The sequence below is a fragment of the Pseudorca crassidens genome, chromosome 5, assembly GCF_039906515.1.
Source record: "Pseudorca crassidens isolate mPseCra1 chromosome 5, mPseCra1.hap1, whole genome shotgun sequence".
Lineage (NCBI taxonomy): Eukaryota > Metazoa > Chordata > Mammalia > Artiodactyla > Delphinidae > Pseudorca > Pseudorca crassidens.
Window position 1 is genome coordinate 42,190,958 of NC_090300.1, and position 21,553 is coordinate 42,212,510.

Consider the following 21,553-nt stretch of genomic DNA (forward strand, 5'->3'; position numbering starts at 1 on the left):
GCCACACTGGGAAGGCTTAAATAGAATCAGGGTTGAGAGGACTACCCAGGAATAGAGGTAAACACCTGGCTGAGTAGACAAGGGCGAGAAAGAAGTCGCAGAGGGCTCTGAACTTCTTTGCTTGGAAGTCTTTAATGATGGAAGCACACCACAGACTAGAGAAATCTGGAGAGGAACTGATTCTGAAAGAGAAGAGAAGTTGTCACATGAACTTGGAAGCAATATGGAACTAGATACAAACTTTAAAATCAGATATTTTACTTTTTCTCTTGTGAATTACCTATTCATAGATCTTGCCAATGTTCTATTATATTACTAGAATTTTCCTTAACAATTTTTAAGAGGTTTGTATAGTAAAGTAATTATCTTCTCTATTCAATTTTTTTCTAATGTATAATTTGTCTATTGACTTTTCACAGTAAATTGCACCATATCAAAGTTTTTCTTTTGGGTGTCATCAAATTAATGTCTTTTATTGTTTCTGGTTAGTCTTGGTTAAAACAGTCCATTCCATTCCTAGATTATACATATGGTCTCTTGGGTTTTCTTTCATTTAAGTCAGTAGCACGTATGGAATTTATTTTTTATATGATGTGAGATTTGGGGCTCCAGTTTTATTCTTTCCAAATACATAGCCAGTTGTATCAGTATTATGTATTAAATAATCCATCCTTCTCCCACTAAATAAACCTACTACCTGTCATATGTCAAAATTTCACAAATGCTAGTATCTATTATTGTATTCTCTTTTCTGTTCCACTGATTTATTAGATGTACCATTAGTATCATATTCATTTGACTTAATAGTATATTCTCATAGCTGGTAAAGTTTATTCTCTGTCCTTTGTTCTTACTTTTTAAATATATATTTGAAGGCAGTTATTCTTTGATTTGAATTTTAAGATCATTTATTTACCTCTAATCCAAGGACTCTGATAGATATCTAGTAAAGTTTTTCTCTTCCAGTCTGTATATTTTTATTACATATTCACAGCAGGTATTCTTCCATATAAACTTTAAGATAATATCATTAAATTCTGATATTAACAGGGATTCTAATTGGGATTACATTATATTTATACTAATTTTTAGAGAATTGACATTTTTAGTGATACTAAGTCTTTTTAATATTATAAAAGTTTATTGATTCAAGATATGGTATGTCCTTATGTTGTTTTATGTTCTTTAATATAATTTTATAGTTTTATTTGAATGTTTCTTTGCCATTCTTTTAAAACTTATGACTATCATATTTGCATCTACTGTGAATGAACTATTTGCTCTATCTCAATGTCCTGATATTGATAGATGAAAAAAGGCTATTGATTTTTATATATTTGTCTCATATCCATTAAATTTACAAAATTCTCATATTACTTCTAGTAGTTTTTATTTAGTGTCTCTTGTATTTTCTAGCTGTGCATTTATATGACCAGCCCCAATGCCCCCCAAAAAGAGTTCATCTATTCTTTTCCAATGTTTATATATTTTATCTTATTTCTTGTCTTGTTCATATCTTATTAAATCTATTTGAACCTCTGAAACTGTGTTAAATAATAATGGTGACAGTGATCATCCTTGTCTACTTCCTGATTTTAATTGAAATCATTCGGTGTTTTTCCACTTGGAATTATATTTGATGTTTGGGTTTTGGTAAATATTGTTTATTTTTAATCAAATATTTTCCTTCTATTCCAACTTTACTTAAATGTTTTATTAGAAATGCTTCTGGATTTTGTTATATGCCTTTTCAGCATCTATTGATATTAAACATGTTTTTTTTTCCTTTAACCAGCTGGTAAAATGGATTTGTATTACTAAATTTCCTGATACTACTTTTTTACATATCATTTTCTACATGGTTATATTTTATTTATAAGTTCAGTACCTACATTTATAAATGAGATTGGTCTATAATTTTTCTTTATTAAGGGGCACTAATTAGAGTTTTGTGTTAAAATTAAGTGATGTTAATAAATAGGTTTAATAACATTTGATTGTCTGTTTTTTAAAGGTTAGATAAAACTTGAATGTGAACCCAGTATCATTAAGTAAAATTCAATTATGAACTCATCTGATTCTGGTGCCTCTTTAAATGGTAATTATTTAATGTTTCCAGAGTTTTCTGTAGTAATTTGACTATTTAAATCTTCAGTTCTTCTGAGCTGTTTTTATTATTTATATTTTGACAGGAAATCATTCATTTTTCTCTAAGATTTCAGATTTGCATCCATAATATGGCATGTAGTACTCTTATTTTTAAAATATCTCCTCTATCTGTGGTGATACCTGATTTCTGATTTTTAATGGTATCTACTTTTATTTATCTCTTATTATTTATCAGGCTTTCAAAGAACTAGCTTTTGGGTTTTTTGTTTTTAATGCTTTCTACTACTTTTATATTCCATGACATTACTTTTGACTTCTATGTTTATTAATTTTTTCTTCCTGGTTTCTTTTTGTTTTTTGTTTTCATTTTTTAGACTTCTGAAAAGACTACTAAGTTCTTTTAGTTCTCATCTTTTTTGTTTAATAATAGAGGCATTTCAAAGTATAAATTTTTGTTTGAGTAAACTTTGTATCTCATAGCTTTTAATATTATTTTCTTTTTCAATGCTATCTAAATACTCTGTATTTCTTATTTTTTCTTAGATTAAAGGGTTATCTAGGAATATATTTCTTAGTTTCTAATTTGTTGTGCAAGGGAGTTACTTTTTTATTATTTATTTAACTTAGGGATATTCTGATTAAATAATGTGACATAATACCTCTATGAATTTGTTAAGCTTTTCTTTATGTTGAGTACATGATCAGGTTTTGTAAATGTTCCTTAGAAATTCAAAATAAAATATAATTCTCAACTTGATGGATGTAATGCTAACTTAGCTAGGTGTAGAATACTTGAGTTCTTTTCTCTCAGTAGACTGTTTATGCTAATGCTTTGACTTCTAGCTTTCAGTGTTGCAAATGAGAAATCTACCTACAGCTCTTATTCTTTTTCCTTTAAAGATAACTCATCCATTTACCTGGAAGCTTGTTAGATTTCCCTATCTTTTTTTTTTTTTTTTTTCGTTGGACCTCAGGATTATTCAGTTGGATCACTCAGTTTCTTCATGACATGTACACTGGCTAGGACTTCATATACAGTTTTGACTAGAATAGGGATAGTGGGCATCCTTGTACCATTCACAATTTTACAAAAACACACTGCTAAATAACTTTGGGGTTTAAGCAGAAATTATAATGAATATAAAATATCTGGAATTGAATGGTATTAAAAAACACTATGCATCAAAAACTTGTGGGATGTAGCCAAAGTGGTGCTTTAAATACTTACATCAGAAGGAGGGAATAAACTCAAAGAACATAGAAGAAAAAATACAATAAAAATAAAAGCAGCTGTCAGTGAAATAGAAAACAAAAATATGATAAAAAAGATCAATAAAACAAAACATTGATAAAAAATAAAATAAAATAGACAAACCTCTAGCAAGTTTGATCATAGGAAGAGAGAAGATACAAATGAAAAATATAAGGCATGAAACAGAAACAGTGACTACAGGTAAAAAGTAGAAAGAAAAGTGAATACTGCCAACAACTTTTGCCAACAACTTTGAAATCTTAGATGAAATGGACATATTATTAGAAAAATATATCTTACCAAGACTTACTCAGAAAAATTAAATGTTCCTATAACTATTCAAGAAATTGCAGCAATATCTGCTCACCAGGAAAGGGCTAGATTATTTAACAAGCAAGTTCTACCAACTTTCAAGAAACAGAGGATCCTAATTTTACACAATATTTTCTAAACAACCAAAAATTGGAAATATTTCCCAACTCACCCTACAAGGCAAGGATAACCCTGTTACCAAAATCAAGACAAAGACATTAAAAGAAAAGAATATTATAGACCTATTTATATTATGAATATCAGTGTAACAATTTCAGCAGTATATTTGATACTTTAAAAAATATTTTGAACCACTTGAATGTATTACTCATTTAAAAAATTAATGAAGTTATAAGTAAAATAAAACTCCTACTATGCCATGCTGTTATTTTAGACTTCAGAGAGAAGAACAAATTTAGGACAGATTTGCTAAAATATACATTTCACAGTTACACATAACTTTCCCAAAAATGCAATTCACCCCAAAGATTATTATCCTTATTTCTCTTTTATTTCATCATTTTAATGTGGTTTCTAAGATAAGCCATTTCCTTGAATGTTTTAGTTTCTTAAAAGAACAGTGAGACATTAGGGAACATATCTTATATTGCATGTAACAGGTAGTTAAGGGGTAAGTCAAGTAACTACCTTTCTATGTTTGAAAAAAAAGTGATTTATGGGAATAAAGACAAGAGAAGAAAGGGAAAACATTTTCACTAACTAGGAACTCTCTCTGTATCAGTCATTTGACTAGCACTAAGCATTTGACTAATTTTCCCTTATCTAATCCTCACAGTATTCTAATGTGAAAGCTTTTATTCTTCCTATCAGACATAGAGACGTAGGCCATGGTCACACTGCTGAGATTCAAACCCAGGTCTCTGTTGGGACAAAGCCTGTTAGCTCATTAATCATTTCTGTCAATTCCAAAAAGGCATATGAAAACACTGAACTCCTTTTCCTTTAAAAAAAAAAAAAAAAAAAAGAGGTGGTGGATTTTACCCCTTTCACAAAAATGGACCATTGGCCTAGCAAGTCTTCTAGGAATTAAAGCTAGGACAGTGTTTTCCAAAATTGCCTGACCACAGGAACATCTGGGACTGTGGAAATGCATGTGTGGGGATAATAAAGGAACGTATTGAAAATGTACATTCTTGCGTATCAGTCGGAACATACTGAGTATCTCCAAGATTCTAAGACTCTCTACTTTTAATAAGTGCTCGAGGTGGTTCCTGTGATGAGGAAAATTTGGTACTAGCTTAACAATAAGAATAAGGAAAATAGGAAAAAGCATGTTCACATTGTAGCACAGTAAAAAAAAAAAAAAGAAAGAATGAAATGCCTTAATTTAAAAGAAGTGCATTGGCACTGGCTCCACTATCCTTTGGCTTTTTAAGATTCGATGTTTTGTCTCTTCACTCTTTACTCAGATTTAAGCTTTACAAAGGGAGTCTCTGGTCTTAACGTTTTGATGAAGGCTGGTAGCTGCGAGGCTGACGCACTGAAGAAATTAGTAGGAAAGAAAATTGTAGAGAAGGAGTATGAAAGATGAAGATCTGGGACGCTTATGTTAAGCTTTAGAAAACAGAGCAGGCCCGGCCCCTCGAGCATCAGGGCTACTGAGTCGCCGGGTCCTGGGGCTTTCCATCCTCTGCCACTCGAGAGATGGCACTTTTTAAAAGAGAAAAATGGGTGTTATTTTTATTTACTTTTTTGTAAAGTGATTTTACGTCTTCTCTTTGAGGCTTGGGATGATCCTTTGTCTGCACTGTGTACAATAATTGTTTCCCTCTGACTCATTGCTTGCAGCTCAGTGGGCTGTGTGCTGAGGATCCATCCGCTCCTGGGACACGTTGCTGTAACAATGCTAATAAAACGTCTCTTTGTAAAAAATATATATAATAAATAGAATAGAATAGAATAGATTAAGCATTAGTGAGGTTTTTTAGTTGCAAGTACCAGAAACTAACTCTAATCATCAAAGAAATTTACTGAAGGGATATTATTTATATATTCAGAATCTTTGAGAAGGTAGAAGAATCAGGCCTAGAAGATGGTTAGAAAACCGTGAAGCTAGAACTGCCAGAAACACAGCCAAAATCATGCCACAAGAACCATCTGGAAGGGTACAGCTGCTGTGTCCTTAAAGCACTGGACACCCTGCACGATCCCCTACTTACTCCTATGGTCTTGAACACCGATTGATCTTGGAATGAATTCTCTACTGCTTCTGCTGCTTGGTGTCAATTGCAGTCATGTCAGATCTTGGAAAAAACATATTTTTTAAATAGTCTGGAAAGTAAGAACCACGTTTGGCTGCCTAGCTCTAGCATATTTTGAATATGTTATTATAGGAGTGTGTAGAAGCTGTAAAAATGGCAATGTTATTTTTAGAACAGAATAGCAAATACAGAAGTCGAATCTATTTTAATATAAGGATCATTAACAAATGGGAAAAGCAAAATTATGTAATAAGTGGTGTAGGGGTAACTAAAACAAAATAACCCAAAATACACCCAAATAAACCTCAAATTAAATAGAAAAAAAAATAACAGGAAAAACTAGCACCAAAAAAAGATACAGAACTTACCCTAATCGCAGAGGGATAAAGCAGCACTTCAGAAATTGCAAAGAGTAATATTAACAGATTTTGCCTATAAAAATATATAATCTCTGAATTCAAAAACTGCCAAACCTAAAAATAGAAGATGGACAAAAAAAATTTGTATCATATATGGTATGCAAAGTGTTACTATCCATACCATATAAAGAATTTATTCAACTGTGTGAGAAAACTCCAAGACCCCAAGCAGGCGAATGGTTGAAAAACAGAAACAGATAATTAACACAGGAAATTTGGTAAACAAGCAAGAAACATTGAATTACCAATAACTAAACAAAAATAAAACATTTACCTCCTTTTAAATTAGTACAAAGACTTTAGTGATAAAGCTTCCCTTCCTTTGGTGATAAAAAATTGTTATTATATTTCTCTAACCCATAAAAATATTTGTGATCAAGTAATCTCTTTGTGAATTTATGTTTAGAAAACTGCAGAAGAATGTTATTTATATGCAAAGATTATATTTTTAATAGTGAGTGATTAGGAATAATTTATTCCCAACTCTAATGAAATGGGTAATAAATTATCATATACCATCACTTGGAACATTATTTAGAGTTTTTAAAAAATATTCTGGGGGGATAGTTGATTTACAATGTTGTGTTAATTTCAGGTGTACAGCAAAGTGAATCTGTTATACATACACATATATCCCCTCATTTTTAGATTCTTTTCACATATAGGCCATTAAAGATCAGTGAGTAGAGTTCCCTGTGCTATACATTAGGTCCTTATTAGTTATCTATTTTATATACAGTAGTGTGTATGTGTCAATCCCAATCTTCCAATTTATCCCTCCTCCTCCTTACCCACCAGTAACCATAAGTTTGTTTTCTACATCTGTAACTCTATTTCTGTTTTGTAAATAAGTTTATTTGTACCCTTTTTTTAGATTCCACATATAAGTGATATCATATGATATTTGTCTTTCTGTGTCTGACTTACTTCACTCAGTATGACAGTCTCTAGGTCCATCCATGTTGCTGCAAATGGCATTATTTTGTTCTTTTTTATGGCTGAGTAATATTCCGTTATATATATGTACCACATCTTCTTTATCCATTCGTCTGTCAATGGACACTTAGGTTGCTTCCATGACCTGGCTATTGTAAATAGTGCTGCAGTGAACATTGGGGTGCATGTGTCTTTTTGAATTATGTTCTTCTCTGGGTATATGCCCAGTAGTGGGATTGCTGGATCATATGGTAGCTCTATTTTTAGTTTTTTAAGGAACCTCCATAGCATTCTCCATAGTGGCTGTACCAGTTTACATTCCCACCAACAGTGTAGGAGGGTTCCCTTTTCTCCACACCCTCTCTAGTATTTATTGTTTGTAGATTTTTTGATGATGGCCATTATGACTGGCGTGAGTTGATACCTCATTGTAGTTTTGATTTTCATTTCTCTAATAATTAGTGATGTTGAGCATCTTTTCATGTGCCTCTTTGCCATCTGTATGTCTTCCTTGGTGAAATGTCTGTTTAGGTCTTCTGGCCATTTTTTAACTGGATTGTTTGTTTTTTTGATATTGAGCACCATGAGCTGTTTGTATATTTTGAAGATTAATCCTTTGTTGTTTCACCTGCAAATATTTTCTCCCATTCTGAGGGTTGTCTTTTTGTCTTGTTTATGGTTTCTGTTGCTGTGCAAAAGCTTTTAAGTTTAATTAACTCCCATTTGTTTATTTTTGTTTTTATTTTCATTACTCTAGGAGGTAGGTTGAAAAAGATCTTGCTGCAAATTATGTCAGAGAGTCTTCTATGTTTTCCTCTAAGAGTTTTATAGTATCCAGCCTTACATTTAGGTCTTTAATCCTAAATCCTAGGGTGTGTTCTAATTTCATTCTTTTACATGTAGCTGTTCAGTTTTCCCAGAACCACTTATTGAAGAGACTGTTTTTCTCCATTGTATATTCTTGCCTCTTTTGTCATAGATTAGGTGTCCATAGGTGCGTGGGTTTATCTCTGAGCTTTCTATCCTGTTCCATTGATCTATATTTCTGTTTTTGTGCCAGTACTATACTATCTTGATTATTGTAGCTTTGTAGTATAATCTGAAGTCAGGGAGCCTGATTCCTCCAGCTCCATTTTTCTTTCTTAAGATTGCTTTGGCTATGTGTGGTCTTTTGTGTTTCCATACAAATTGTAAAATTCTTTGCTCTAATTCTGTGAAAAATGCCCTTGGTAATTTGATAGGGATTGCATTGAATCTGTAGATTGCTTTGAGTAGTATAGTCATTTTCACAATGTTGACTCTTCCAATCCAAGAACATGGTAATCTCTACATCTGTTTGTGTCATCTTTTATTTCTTTCGTCAGTATCTTATAGTTTTCTGAGTGTAGGTCTTTTGCCTCCATAGGTAGTTTTATTCCTCAGTATTTTATTTTTTTTGATGAGATGGTAAAGGAGATTGTTTCCTTGATTTCTCTTTCTGATCTTTCATTGTTAGTGTATAGGAGTGCAAGAGATTTCTGTGTATTAATTTTATATCCTGCAACTTTAGCAAATTCATTGATGAACTCTAGTCATTTTCTGGTAGCATCTTTAGGGTTTTCTATGTATAGTATCATGTCATCTGCAGACAGTGATAATTTTACTTCTTCCTTTCCGATTTGGATTCCTTTTATTTCTTTTTCTTCTCTGATTGCCATGGCTAAACCTGTGTTGAATAATAGTGGCAAAAGTGCACATCCTTGTCTTGTTCTGATCACAGAGGAAATGCTTTCAGTTTTTCACTATCGAGAATGATGTTTGCTGTGGTTTTGTCATATATAGCTTTTATTATGTTGAAATGGGTTCCCTCTATGCCCACTTTCTGGAGAGTTTTTATCATAAATGGGTGTTATAAATAGATCAGCTGCATAAAGTGCAGCTGATCTATTCAGTTCTACATGTAGAGATTGGGTAGTTATAGATGTAATACAGATTCATCTAAAGGACAGTGTAATTGCAGAGCAAAATGACACATAATTTCAAAACTAAATTAGGGTTTCTGCTGCTGGTGTTGAATAGATTCACTCCATGGGTAACAATATCCAAACTGTGTTAACAGAGAAAGAAGCTATCTTAAAAGGCTATCTGTCACCTCTCTTTTGGTTGAAACCATTGAAAATTGGTATGTCAGAGTGGACAGGATCATTAAAGTTTCTCTTAATTCAAGATGACAAGTACCACTTCCTATGAACCTATCCATGAAGGGCACCAGGTTTTTTTGTTGTTGTTGTTTTACCCCACAACAATCTAATTCCCATGTTAAGTTCTCAGTAGAAATGTCAGACCATTTAGAAAAATGTTTATTAATATGCCTCTTACTTTATCTACAAGTACCTTCTGGCAAACTGATTGCACCAATGTATTGTTTCTCTCCAATTCATTTTACAAAAGTGGTTACAGTGGTTTAGGAAAGCTATAGAACTACAAGTGCAGGAAAGACAGCAAAGTTTCCATCTCAGGTCTTGGCAGTGTTGTATTCCCATACTTGGTACACTTTCTTCTCCCCTCTAGGGTCTATTGGGGACTTTCACAGGTGTTCCCACCTCCAGTGGTCCAGGCCAGCCCCTCTGCTCCCCTCCTCTCAGTACCTATTTTCTATTTGTTATAATCTGCCTTTATCTCTGCCCACTATCCATTGAACCAGCCTCTTACCACAACTCATCTGTTCCCATATGTTGGTGCTGGGCTGACCATATCCTGAGAATAACTTCATTTTTCAGCAAATATTTATTCAGCGTTAACCACATGCCAGCCAGCTGGCCTCGACTTCACTTTGACTTCTGGTGTGCAGGTGCTCTCCACCTGTTCACAGGTCTTCATTGGATGTCTGACCTCCTGGCTCCATACTGGTTATATGTGCCAACACTCTTAATTTTAGACATTCTTAACAGCCTTTTTTTTTTTTTTGTCCTCTATATTAAGAATATGCTATAAATTTCTCTAGCTCAAATTTTGTTGCCATTCAAATTACTTTACTTTTACTTTCTCTACGATGTTATGACATTTACTTTTATAATTTTCATGAACTTCAACAATCTTGCTTTAGTCGGCTTTCTTTTAAATGCCTGCCTAATTTTTCTATTACTAGCCAATTAATGTGCTTAAGATTTTCTGTTATCTCAATAATTATCATCGATAGCTTTTCCAGCTTATTAATATCTTTTCAAAATCATGTCAGTTATTTGAGAAGAGGAAAAACCATGCATCACAGTGAATATCTTCTCCCCAGATAAATCACTGGGTTAACATAATGGGCATAGCATTTTAGATTTTCTTTTGGCAAATGAAAATAAGGGCAGACTGATAAACTACTCATCTCTTGACTCTCCCTGTGTCTTGTTTGAAGAAACATAATTATTTGTTCAAAGCATACAATAGAAAGTATTTAAATTGACTTTTCAATATGAGCTTTGTAAATGGCTTTTTATAATTAATAATCTTAAGTCCAATTCTAAGCATTTGCATTCTTTATATTCTTTCTTACAAGTCATGTTACTGGCTTCTCCACAGTTGCAGAACCAGCTTTAAGTGATAAGCATCACAATAAGGCTTCTTTTCTAGTCCTAGCTGAATATCTCCCCTTCTGTTTTCCTAGGCTAATTTTCTGTCCCACCTTCTGTCCCCTGTTTTTTCTTTCAGAGTATTCAAATGCTTTACTATCTATTTCCCCTGTATCTTGCAACCTCTTAATTCATCTCACTTGAACTTCTGTACTGTGGCCTGTTATTATTTATGCTGTTAGTTGTTACTTATTCTCTCTTAGGTTCTCTTAATAAATGAGTTAACACGTCATACTTTTAACTAACATGAAACATATTTTTATGTTCTGAATTTTTGTTTGTTTGTTTGTTTTGCGGTACGCGGGCCTCTCACTGTTGTGGCCTCTCCCGTTGCGGAGCACAGGCTCTGGACGCGCAGGCTCAGCGGCGATGGCTCACGGGCCCAGCCGCTCCGCAGCACGTGGGATCCTCCTGGACCGGGGCACGAACCCGTGTCCCCTGCATTGGCAGGCGGACTCTCAACCACTGCGCCACCAGGGAAGCCCCCATATGTTCTGAATTTTTAAACCTGTGAATACTATGTCATTATTGTGTTTACTTATAAATAAAGTTTAAAGTTCTAATATTTCATAATCCCATACCTCCTACTTTTAGAATAAATTTATCTTTCTCCATTTTAAACTGTCTGTTGTGTCTTCCAGCCTCTACCCCTCACCCACGTTCCCCACCAATGTGGTCTTAATTGAAATCATGCTAGGCCAAGAATCAGAAGATGATAACCCTCTATATATTAGCCAGGTGGCTCTGACATGACATTTAGCCCTGATGAGTGTGTGTCCACATCTAAGTAACTAATGGGTTCGACTAAGACCTCGGAGGCCCTTTCGGGCTCTCATAGGCTGTAATTCTTATCCTAACTCTGATGCCTTTTGCTTGTTTCCAATATTACATAAATATTTGTATTTCTACATTGATACTTTTTTCTTTTAAATCACCGCTGAACAATTTCAACTTTTATTCAAGAATATAGTCTTTATGATCATTACTTTTCTACATAAAAATTTTAACTTCGTTTTGCCCACATTTCCCTTTTGTCTTTTGAGACATAGATGCTTGAAAACTTAAGTAATATGATAAGTCTAGTCCATATATTTAATAGTGGTTTAAGAGTATATCATAGACACTAATTAGCAGCCTAACTATTAATGTCAAACTTTCATCTTTTTCATAGGAAAGTAACTTATAAAATGAAATTTTAGAGGCTAAATTCTTGGTTCCCTTTTAAAGATTTATTTACATAACTTTTGTAATTTTATGTTTAGCTCACACTAATATAACTTCCAAAATGTATAATTTATCTCAATTGATAGTACTCCTCATAGAGGTCATTGTGACCCACAAACCTGTCTACTTAAATGATTTTCCTTCCACCTGATAGAAAAGAGTGTCCTTTGCTTTTTGTCAGCAGTCACAAATATTGGAAGACACAGTTCAGAAAAATCACTTTAGCATTAATGTTCTTCCTAAAATTTATTTGACCAAGTTTCATATTTATTCCTAGTGAAAACACTTTTGGATGGATTTTTTTTCTTTCAGGAAGCTCTTTAGTATAATAAATAATACATAAATATTAATTATTTTGCACATAATGTTTTACCATCCTATTTGAACTTTTTAAAAATAGCCTTATTGAGAAATATTTTAAATATCATAAAATTTGTGCATTTTAAGAGTACAACCCAGTGGGTTTTAGGATATTTACAGAATTGTATGACCATCACCATGATCTAATTTTAGAGCATTTCTATCATCCCCAAAAGAAACATCCTAGTCATTAATAGTCCTTTCCTTTGCCCTCCTGCCCCTCCCCACCAATAATTAATTTACTTTCTTTCTCTATAGATTTGCCTGTTCTGGACATTTCATGTAAATAGTATCATATAACATGATCTTTCTTGTCTGGCTTCTTTGACTTACCATAATGTTTTTGAGTTTTATCCATGTTGTGGAATGTGTAAGTACTGCATTCCTTGATTAGTAGCTCCTCAAAGTGAAAGAAATCAAAATGAGTGATATGGTTCATTAAAAAAAAAATACTGTCCAGGAGTCAAACACTTCCACTTTCTGGCAAGTTTATGCCTTTTATAGGACTTCTGGATACGTTATCAATTTCTTTGACTCAGTTACTTCATCTATAAAATGGGAATATAATAGCTTTCCTTAACTACCTTGGAGTGTTAGGAGAATCAACAGATAAAATGTAGGAGCACAAAATAACTACACATATAGAAAATATTAAACCACCATTCTAAAGTGGTTTTTCTGGTATGATAGCAAACCAAATGATTATATTTAGGATAAAAATAGTAGAATTTCCTTAAATGCTCCTTTAATGACCAAGGAAAACTATGAATTTTAATTTGTTTACCCAAAGGTCCCTTTGCCTCCACTAATTTATTTTACAGTCAGCATTGGTTAGTTGTAACAACAGTTTGCCTGCTCTTAGAACAGGATGCTGAAGAAGGGAGTGGCTGTGATTAATTCAGGAGTCATCTATTGCATGGCAGATGGAAGAGTCTCTGAACAGAGTTCCACTCTGACCTTACCTGCCAGGCATGATTTTCACAGGGAGTTCACTGTGGTGAATTGACCAGCCCTATGATTCCTTTTGAAGCCTTGAACTCCTCCAGAAGGAATAATGTAACCTTGGCTTCCAAAAAAAGAAGTGCTGATTTTACAAACAGAAAACCAAGGAGGTTTGCAGTGATCCTTAGTTTTACTATATCCAACAGCTTTTTTTTTTTTAACGGAAAAAAATTCTTTATTTCAAAAACAGGTTTTCTCAAAGAGAAAGAAGTAGGAGTAGAGGTAGGGAAGGAGCTTATATTTATATTCTTTTTCAAATTCTTTTCCATTATGGTTTATCATAGGATATTCCAACAGCTCTTAAAAGAGGCTAGCTTGACATTGGGATACTGTGGGCTGCTTGGTTATCCTAGGGACTCTAGACCAGTTGCAAACCAAATGGTCTTAACTAGAACTCAGAGAGTTCTTATGTAAAACCAGGTCACGACTGGAATATGGAGAGTAACAAGGGTCTCCTGTAGAAGCCACTTCGTCTTTGATCACTGGTGTCTTATAAGATTATCTTTGTTTCCTTTATTTTTCATTTGCTTCCAACTTTGAGCTTTCCTATAAAGATTATCTCTGTTTTACATATTTTCTCCATTTTACAAATGTTTGAATCTTAGAATGTTCTACAGTGATCTTAAGCATCCACTCCTTAGGGTGGTTACCTCTTCTCTGAGACTTCTTTCTCACCTTTGAGATAGTGGTAATTCTGGTTTATTATCTAGTCATGTTTCACCTGTGCCATTGCAACCTTCTTCCTCTCCTCATTCTGCCCCTCCAGCATGGTTTTTCTCTTTTAAGGCTAGGTCTTAGCCTTACCACTTTCTCTGACTTCTCCTTAACTGCACCATCCTCCCCAGGTCCTTAGGTTAAATTTTATACATCTTTTTTTTTAATCCTGTGGACTCTGTCCTTTGCCTCAATTCCTAAGTCTCCCTCTCTCAGAAAGATTCGGACCATTCATTCTTTCTTCATTATTGAAATATAGCTGACTTAACAATATTGTGTTAGTTTCAGGTGAATGACATAATGATTTGACAATTGCAGACATTATGAAATGATCACCACAATGTCTAGTAACCATCTGTCCCCATATAAAGTTATTACAATATTTTGGACCATCTTCCTAATGCTGTATATTATATCCATGTGACTTATTTATTATGTAACTGGAGATCTATACCTCTTAATCCCCTTCACCTATTTCACCGCCCCCTACCCCTTCCCTCTGGCAACTACCCATTTGTTCTCTATGAGTCTGTTTTCATTTTGTTTGTTTTGTTTTTTACATTCCACGTATCAGTGAAATCATGCATATTTATCTTTGTCTGACTTATTTTACTTAGCATAATACCCCCTAAGACCATCCTTGTTGCAAATGGCAAGATTTCATATATTTTAGGGCTGAGGAATATTCTATTGTATATATATACCACACCTTCTTTATCCTTCTTTATCCATATATCTTTATCCATATATCTTTATCCATATATCCAATACAATTATTATTATCCCCCCATTTATAGATCACCTACCAGAGAGTGTGGGTCTTGACTATATTGTTTCTCTGACCCTCCTATTTGTCTCATTGTAGTTCCTTCTTTATATCTTTAGTTGTGGAAAATCTTTTCTGTTAGTCTTCAGGTCATTCTTATAGATAATTACTCTGTAAACAGTTGTAATTTTGGTGTGCCCATAGGTAGGAGGTGACCTCGGGGTCTTCCTACTGCACCATCTTGGCCACTCCTTGCCCCATTTATTCTTTCTTCAATTCTGTACTTGTGGCGTAATGTGATGCAGTCCTCTTTCTAAATCATCTTCTGCCCATTCAGTCACTAGTCAATTGATTTGGTCATTCAGCATTATTAATTAGACACCTATATCATGAAGTCTAGGCTTGATTAGGAGCAGATCTTCTGTAGTACACATAGCTTCTACACTAAGCATGCTGCATTCTCAGGAAAGCTTCAGCCGACCAGTGAGAGGAGGGAGTGATCCTCTGCCCTATCCCTAACACCCATATGAACACACTCCTGACAACACTCACAGCCACTCTTTCACACATGGACTCACCCAGGCACACAGCACACCTGCTGTTCATAGACATTTAAAAATCATCCACATTTATGGACCATGAGTAATAGCAACACTAACTGAATGAGAAATAAATGACCCATCCCCCTTCCCCACCCCTTGTTCAATGTCTCACTGCTTACCAGCATCTCTTTCCTACTAGCTAATCACTAATACTCTCCTTACATCATTAAAAAAAAAAAGTCATTCCTATGAAGTAAAGTAGCTTTCCTACCACAGTCTAAATAATAGCTAACATTCACAAGGCATTAACCACATGTCAAACACAGTGAAGCCACTGTGTACCCCCTTATTATAATCCTCCTGCGCTAAGCCCTTTTATTATCTCCAATTTACAAATGAGATTACTGGGGCTTAAAGGAGTTAAGTCATTTGCCCAAGGCAACAGCCACTAATCAGCAGAATTGGAACCTGAGTCCAGAGCTATGCTGCCAAAACTTGGGCTCTTAACTGCTTGAACTCCACTGCTTGTGAGCATCAAAGCATACACATTGTTATATTAACTTATACTTCAGAGAAAGCTACTATACCAGGTACTTCCAGTACTGGTAGTAAAAACAAGTTTCTATAAGGGGAAGGCAGAAGAGGTCCAGAGAATAGTAGACACCTGGCGGTGGGTTACACAAATGCTTGATAGGTTATGAAATAGGTTGTAAGATAGGTATATGTATATTATGTTGTTCAGTGTTAGGCCACCTTAATATGATTCTTTTGTTCTCTATTACCAAAATAAGCCATGTTCACTATTGATTAGGAAATTCCAACATTCGCATAGTTTTGTAAACATTTGATATGTATCCTCCTAGACTTTCTGTTTTGAAAATATATATTTTTATGAGTGGAATAATAGAGTTTTATAATATCCACCTCCTCCATTTCTTCCATTATGAAATCTTTCCATGTCAAAAATATTCATAATATTCTGAATTTGGATGAATCATAATTTTTAATCATATCTTATTTTTGGACAATTGTTTATACTCTTTTCTGTTAAAATATTGCAATAAACATCCCCATAGCTAAATCTTTTCACATATATGTTAGTGTTGCCTTCAGATCATTCTTTTTTTTTTTTTTTTTTTGCGGTACGCGGGCCTCTCACTGTTGTGGCCTCTCCCGTTGCGGAGCACAGGCTCTGGACGCGCAGGCTCAGCGGCCATGGCTCACGGGCCCAGCCGCTCCGCGGCACGTGGGATTTTTCCCGGACCGGGGCACGAACCCGTGTCTCCTGCATCGGCAGGCGGATTCTCAACCACTGCGCCACCAGGGAAGCCCCAGATCATTCTTAAAGTTATAAAATATTTTTGGTTTTATGCTTGCTACCTTTAAATTATGTAATTGTGTGGTAGACTTTTTATTTTTTTTTTTTTAATAGCTACCCGGAGACAATAGAATGACATTTTATTTTATTTTTATTTTATTTTTGGCCATGCCCATGTGGTATGCATGGTGTGGCATGCAGGATCTTAGTTCTCCAACCGGGGATTGAACCTGTGCCCCCTGCATTGGGAGCACAGAGTCTTAACCACCGGACTCCGAGGGAAGTCCCCATGGTAGATTTTTTTTTTTTTCTTTTGCGGTACGCAAAAGGCCACCGTGTGGCCTCTCCCGTTGCGGAGCACAGGCTCCGGACGCGCAGGCTAAGCGGCCATGGCTCACGAGCCTAGCCGCTCCGCGGCATGTGGGATCAGACCGGGGCACGAACCCATGTCCCCCGCATCAGCAGGCGGACTCCCAACCACTGCGCCACCAGGGAACCCCCCATGGTAGAATTTTTAAATGCAATTAGCACAAAGTAGTTTTGTAGCATGAAAACATTCTTTGGAAGAAATTCTTGCCCTTTGCCTATTTTGCTGCCATCCCAGCACAACAAGGAGAAAGGAAGCAGCAAAAAGAATCAGTACTCTGTGTGGCTGAAGATGCACTCCATCTCCTTTCCAGTTTGCATAGAATCAGTGCTGCACACAGGAATCTGTGTAAGCATTCTGATTGTAAAACACACTAATTGATTAAAGAAAGTTGATGTTTGTATGATTATGTGACTTTATTGAAAATCTCTTAAATATTTTTAGATCTAAACTTCTGTATATTCCATTTATTGATTTACTTTATTATTAACCCTGTCTTTTTCTTTTTTAATCCTATACGTGTTTTCAGCTAATATTCTGTTCAATATAAGTCCCTGTCCCTTCCTACTTACTTCACTCTAGGCTATCCATATCTACTACTAATATATTTCAGTCTTGAAAAATCTCATTATTTTATATATAAAATAATATATAAATGCATATATAAAATTTGTACATACATAAAATAATGAGATATATATAATTTTGTGAATTTACTTATTTGTACAAATTTATCAGAAAACAAAGTAATGTTCTATTGTATTCAGAAGTTTCTAAATCATGAAGATTGCCAGTTGAGAAAGAGTGGTTAAATGATTTTTAGAATTTAAGACTCCTTCTATCTTATCCATCCATGATTTGTAATATTTTATAAGCCCCCATTAGTGACAATTATCTTTATATTATATTTGGCTGTTTTTAGTCTTCAGAATAAAAACTACAGTGGAAGTTTAGAAGCATCTTTTTTGCATTCTGAAGCAAATTCTTGATCCTTGGTATTAGAGGAAAATTTATTTCCAAATTTTAAATATCTGATTATCTCCTTAGCTTAATTTAATCCACTCTCCCCTCCCCACACAGACCCAGATAAATAATTTTCTGATTTTAATATAACTACATCTGGACCAAATTATAACTTATTAGCTGTATAGCCACACCTGTTCTATCATCTGATTTATAAAAATCTCCAAATGTTATTTCAGTCCCTTCTGGCATTATGCAGAAAATGTTAATATACTTCAAGTATACTTGTTTCAGAATAGATGTGAATTAAACCTCTGAAATATAAACCCTAAAATGAAATGAACTTTCCAAGTGGCTGTATTCACCATCTGAGCTTTATGAAATGTTTGCTTAAGTTAAAATATGTTAATTTGCAATTGATATAGTTGAATACTCATTAAAGAACTTTCTTCTATTATTGGTATAGATTCTTAAATCTGTAAAGGTTTTCTCTGTTAATGCTCATTTAAAAAATTAAGTGATATATTACTTTTGTGAAGCACTAAGCTCATCAAACTGTGGTACAATAATTTATACATATAGATGACATCTAAATGCAAAATACTGATTGTGTTCATTCACATCAGTTATGTCTGATAAGAAATCCCACAACTTCAGCCACGTAATTAACTAACAACATAACTAAATAAAATCATTTAAAATTATAGAAAAGTAAAACAGGTTTAAGTTTAAAGGAGTTATTGATTTGTAATTTAAAACATAGTCTATCATTCATGAAGGAAAATGAGACGCTTGCTTATAATTTCTCTAAGGACAAGGAAATATATCTTATTGATATTTGTACGCTGAATCTAGCTAGCATGGATCCTACCTAAACAGAGTAGGGAGTCAATAAGCGTCTATTGAAATAAAATAACATATTTATAAGAAACTTGCCTTTTAACGCCAAGATACATATTAGGTGTTACCAATGAAAACTGCACAACTCTTTCAGTTCCATCCACTTTAATCTTAGGTACATAATTTTAAAAGTTTATTTGCTGGAATTCTTATTTCTAGTATTTCCAAAATTTCATTCATTCTTTCAACAGTAATTTGTTGAGCACCTTCCTTGTCTCAGACACTATGAGTATAAAAGATAAGGTTCCCACTGTCATGGAACTTACATTCTAGTTAATTTACATTGGGAAGATTAAATGAATGTAATGCACTTAGAATGTAGTGTCTGGCACATAGTAAATACTCAATAGTTACTGTCTGTGATGGTGATGATGATGATGACGCTGATGATGATGATGATGGAAGATGTGAATATAAATGCTATTCAAAACTATGAGACTAGATGAGATCAACTAGGGAGGAAATGCAGGTAGAGAAAAGGGCTAAGGACTGAACCTCTGGTGATTTCTAATATTTAGAGTGTACCTAAGAATAAGAATCATCAATAGAGACTGAGAATGCAAAAGTGAACAAGGGTGGAGGAAACAAAAGAGTATAGTGTAAAGGAATCCAGAGGAGTTTCAAAAAAGTAAACACTCCATGACATAAATCACAGCAAGATCCTTTTTGACCCACCTCCTAGAGAAATGGAAATAAAAACAAAAGTAAACAAATGGGACCTAATGAAACTTAAAAGCTTTTGCACAGCAAAGGAAACCATAAACAAGACAAAAAGTCGACCCTCAGAATGGGAGAAAATATTTGCAAACAAAGCAACTGACAAAGGATTAATCTCCAAAATTTACAAGCAGCTCATGCAGCTCAATAATAAAAAAACAAACAACCCAATCCAAAAATGGGCAGGAGAGCTAAATAGACATTTCTCCAAAGAAGGTATACAGATTGCCAACAAACACATGAAAGAATGCTCAACATCACTATTCATTAGAGAAATGCAAATCAAAACTACAATGAGGTATCACCTCACACCAGTCAGAATGGCCATCATCAAAAAATCTAGAAACAATAAATGCTGGAGAGGGTGTGGAGAAAAGGGAAAACTCTTTCACTGCTGGTGGGAATGTAAATTGGTACAGCCACTGTGGAGAACAGTATGGAGGTTCCTTAAAAAACTGCAAATAGAACTACCATACGACCCAGCAATCCCACTACTGGGCATATACCCTAAGAAAACCATAATTCAAAAAGAGACATGTACCAAAATGTTCATTGCAGCTCTGTTTACAATAGCTAGGACATGGAAGCAACCTAATCGACAGATGAATGGATAAAGAAGATGTGGCACATATATACAATGGAATATTACTCAACCATAAAAAGAAACAAAATTGAGTTATTTGTAGTGAGGTGGATGGACCTAGCGTCTGTCATACAGAGTGAAATAAGTCAGAAAGAGAAAAACAAATACAGTATGCTAATACATATATATGGAATCTAAAAAAAAAAAAAAAAGGTTCTGAAGAAACTTGGGCCAGGACAGGAATAAAGACGCAGACATAGAGAATGGACTTGAGGACATGGGGGGCAGGGGAAGGGTAAGCTGGGACGAAGTGAGAGAGTGGCATGGACTTATATATACACTACCCAATGTAAAATAGATAGCTAGTGGGAAGCAGCCACATAGCACAGGGAGATCAGCTCAGTGCTTTTTGTCTACCTAGAGGGGTGGGAAGGAGACGCAAGCAGGAGGAGATATGAGGATGTATGTATATCTATAGCTGATTCACTTTGTTATACAGCAGAAACTAACACGCCATTGTAAAGCAATTATACTCCAATAAAGATGTTAAAAAATAAAGCAAAAAAAAAAGTAAACAGTTGTGTCAAACGCTGCTGAAAGTTTGAATTAGATAATAACAGAATTAAATTTTGGAATTGCCAACATAGAGTCATTCATAACCTTGAAAAGTGCTATTTCTGCAGAGGATGAAGAAAACTATTGAAATGGATAGAAAAGAGACTGGGGAAAAGGCAAATCATGAAAAGGGAAATATGAATGACTAAGAAGTATAAAATGACATGATCAGCTTCAGTAGTAAGCAGAGAACTGCAAGTTAAACCAACAATGAGGCACTACCTTTGCACCCTAAAAAAAAGATTTTTTTTAATACCTCTTCTAGTAAATATCAGGAAAGCAAGAACCGTCATTCAGTGAGCTGATGGTGTAAGCTGGTGCCTCCATCCTGGGAACCATTTGGCATTATTTAAGTATGTGTATCCCTGTGACCTCATGAGTTCACTCCAGGGATTATACTACAGAAAAACTCTGTTATAAGTGCACAAGAAGATGGGTTAAAAGCTTTTTAAAAATTATTTATTTATTTATTTTTAATTGAAGTATAGCTGACTTAGCAATATTATATTAGTTTCAAGTGTACAACAGAGTGATTCCATACTTTTATAGAATATACTCCATTTAAAGTTATTATAAAATATTGACTATATTCCCTGTGCTGTGTCTTATTCCCATTCTTGTATCTAATTTATT

At 34.4% G+C, this 21,553-nt stretch overlaps 1 protein-coding gene across 1 annotated transcript in view; it reads left to right on the top strand.

Moving 5' to 3' along the window:
* The window catches only part of LEKR1 (leucine, glutamate and lysine rich 1), a 336,798-nt gene that overhangs the window by 145,704 nt on the left and 169,541 nt on the right, over positions 1 to 21,553 (top strand). The window lies entirely within an intron of this gene.